Raw genomic sequence first — 3,672 nt, 5'->3', positions numbered from 1 at the left:
GTTGCGTTTTTTTGTAGTGCCTCAGGAACTAAGGATTTTAATTGCACTGTGTGTTGGTATATTTGCTAAATTAAAACGCTCCATTGTTGGAGAAGCATTATCCCTGCTTAATTTATATTAATGTCAATTACATTTGGTGAAATATTTTCTTAATAAAACATAGAGTTTTTCCGAAAACGTTTGAATTTCATGTTTACATTAATATTTACGCAACCAAAACAAGAAAAAATTAGACAACATTTTCTCTGGGAAAGCCCCCATGACCCACTACTTTCTTTTCGGGTTTCAACTTTTGCACTGTCCATTTTCTAATATATTTTTTTACTTTGTTGAAACTCCAGTGCCCCCTTCACTTATTTTTTCTAGATCGGAAAGAGTGGATGTTGCGCAACCACTCTGCAATACTTAAATTATGTGTGTTCAATCTGCTATTCTGCTGTATTGTAAATTTACAGCATGCGTATTAAAATACATATGAGCAATAATTAGAGTTTTCTCAGTCTGCAAATCGATCAGTTTTCCTTTTAATTAGATTTAACGTCTACAGACGTTGCATGTAAAATGTAAAAAGTGATTAATTCGCTGGCTTGGGTTGTCAGACAAACAAACGAAAACCGTATTGTATCAATATGAATCCAAAGAAGCAATAGCGCACAAATGAATGCTTTTGTTTGTGGCGGTAATTGGTAATAATCAATATAACAAAGGTCATACGTTTGCTGAGGCACCACTTCCTTCTTTGGCAGCTTTTTATGAATTTTACTCAGTATTTTTGCTGTACTCTACCTTCAGCGTGATAGATCAAACAAATGCTACAATTTGGAATGGAAATTTTTAGCACCTTTACAAGTAGGCTACATTTGAAGCGATCAGGAACCGATCATGATTGACTGAAAAACAAACAGAATTACATTGTTGGTTCCTTCTGTTTATTTTTCCTATCAACAAAAAAAAACCTATGTTGCTTTTTTACGAAAAAAATTCAAGAAGAACCTATTCGGAAAAAACCTGGTTTCTTTCATCTACAGCTACTATATATAATGGATGAAGTTTGGCTATTGCTACCATTCCAAATTCTTGATACACAGCTTGTGAGTAAAAGCTTAGTACCAGCTTCACTATGAAGGTTTTTGTGATAGCCATGTTGGTTATGTTAGATATGTTCTTGGCACCCGTTGCTGAAGGCAAGTTGGTTGTTATTGTTTTGTTGTAGCCTATATCGAACATAAAAACAATGTATAGCACACAGAGAAACAGAAAAAGTTTTGAAAGTCCAAAATTAGGACTTCAACAGATGCGACGTGTTTTTAGATATCAAATATCCATATTGATTTATGGATGAGTTGAAAACAAAGAAAAAAAGATGCACTCTGGTATTGTAAAGCTACTTTGTATTGTATCACTTTATTGAATTGATTTTAACATTACAAGATATCAATTAAAAAGGTAAATATTCTTTGGGCTACTGAAACTGGACTCACGAAGTAAGCACACATATTCGGACAGAGCAATAGGCTGAAGCTATAGCAAAGTCCACGACTGAAGCATCTCAGTATAATTTAGGCTCAGGAGGTTTATTGAAACATCATAAATTAAACAAATATTCAATGTTTGTCTGCTGATCTAGCAAAGGCTATTTTGAGTCTAACAAAGTATGAAAACAAAGAAATCGTCCGAAAAATGGTTTTAATAGAGTAATTTATTTATTTTTATTTAAATTGTTCATCAAGCATAATATTTATCAATGAAGTGCAGTACCAAATCATTTAAGTCACATTTTTTCTAAAAAATGCTTTAGAATTTCAACTCTTGATGTTTAGGTTCTATGAGGCAACGGCAACGCACATGTTGGTATAGGTGGCAAAGAATTGCTAACAGTAAGTTTTGTGTCAAAAAATTTCTGAAATTTTGAATTGTATCAAATTAATTTGTCTTCATTTTTGTGTTTGGGAAAGCAATTGCAAACTATAATGACTTGCAGGGCTTCTATGACTTTGGAACACCAAAAATCATTTGATGCAATCATTTTCTTCTGCTTGTTATTTCGATCAGTATAAAATCCACTTTCTGCTGTTCAAATGTCGCATCATGTCTTCCACAGGAAGGGTCAGAGTCACATTTCGTCAGCCGATGAGTTGACGAAAAACGCCATATTTGCAATCATTTGGGCAAAAAAGAAAAAAAAGTTGAGCAAAAGGTTTCCAATGACATTTGAACCGCCAATTCGTGTGATCACAGCGAAAGTTCAATGCCAAACCTATCAAACCATACTGAAATAAACGAATAAATTAAATGTTTTCCTACTTCAGTTGTCATCACCAAACAAAGATATAGGCTAGCATGAAACTAATCTTTTCACATTTTTTTTTAGAATCACCCCATGACGTGCGAAAATCTTGTTGTTTTAAGTTTCGTCGCTTTGAACAAGGGCACGGTTGCAAATATGATCCATGTCGTCACTTTCTAAGTAAGTAGAATCTCTTCATAGAAGATCGAAGATTAATAGTTAGGTTTGGATAGGCCCAAGACGGAAATGTTGAAAGTGTACTTGAAGAATGTTATAACTTAGCACAACAAAATTATGTTTAGTCATGGTGATAATAATTATTAATGAATCACACAGCATTAGACCAATAAAACAATCAAATAAGAAAATTAATATTTATTAGTTTATTATTTTGTAAAGCTACCCTTTGACAAAAACTCCCAGGGTGAAATAACAATAAATACTTTATTGTTTGTGAAAACAATCACTACATTGGCTACGTAAAAAAAACTTTGAACTAACAAGCTTCATTCAATGTAACAAAGTGCAGTTGACTAAAAATCTGAGTAATAATTTTTTTCCTTCAGGTACTTGCCAATTTTGTTGGTCGCGATGGGTTCCTCCTGGGGTAAATCCATTTGGTTAATTTTCGAAGCTGTACAAACCGGAAGAGACCTAAAAAACTGAAAGAGCTAGTTATTTTTTGTTCCAAGCTTTATTCGTGAGCGATTTGATGTGTATTGTAGACTTTTTTTTATGTGTATTCGATTCATAGCCTTTGTATTTCATCTTTGTACTGATTTTTACGCATTATTTCAACTTGACATGACGTTTTATAATCAACGTCGTGTTTTCTGTTTGTGAATATATTATACCCCAGACAGTAACTCAACGTTTCTTTACATTCACTCAACGTATGTAGACGCTAAATCAATGTAAAAGCGTTTGATTTGTCGTTTGGGACATTTCTACCTGCAAGGTGTACAGTTGAAAGTAAATCATTTGTTTCTGTTTCGCTAACACGAAAAAAATCAGGATTTCAATCTCGATCGTGTTCAGAAAGCATTGTGGAACCTTAAGTCTGAGTTTTACACCAGAAAAAAGATAAACTCTTCCACGTGTAGTCTTGGAAGCTTAGACGTTTCGAGTTTAGGAGTTTTACTTACAGGGCTGCTACAAAGAAGTTACAAAAGCTATTGCATCATATTATGCAGCAACCGTCGAACTAACTTTATCATATTAGTCAAGGCTCCAACGACGCTTTATCTCGTATAAAGATGAGATCCCTCCTAAATTCTTCAGCCCCCTTTAACACCTCCCTTATGTCTGACGTCCCTTAGAGCACAGCTTCTGCACTGGAATCAGCATGGGAAAGGCTGCATGAACCTCCTGTGAATACATTTGAC

The 3,672-nt window shown here is 34.1% G+C and overlaps 1 long non-coding RNA gene across 1 annotated transcript; it reads left to right on the top strand.

Annotated features, from left to right (window-relative positions):
* Positions 1 to 729: 729 nt before the first annotated feature.
* LOC145781881 (uncharacterized) lies at positions 730 to 3,303 on the top strand. Its single transcript, XR_014290797.1, has 4 exons — positions 730 to 1,184; positions 1,821 to 1,877; positions 2,372 to 2,467; positions 2,854 to 3,303. It is a non-coding gene; the product is annotated as an uncharacterized LOC145781881 (long non-coding RNA).
* Positions 3,304 to 3,672: the final 369 nt, after the last annotated feature.

Source organism: Aplidium turbinatum, chromosome 1 (genome assembly GCF_918807975.1).
Source record: "Aplidium turbinatum chromosome 1, kaAplTurb1.1, whole genome shotgun sequence".
Classification (NCBI taxonomy): Eukaryota; Metazoa; Chordata; class Ascidiacea; order Aplousobranchia; family Polyclinidae; genus Aplidium; species Aplidium turbinatum.
This window is presented reverse-complemented; position numbering and strand designations above follow the sequence as displayed.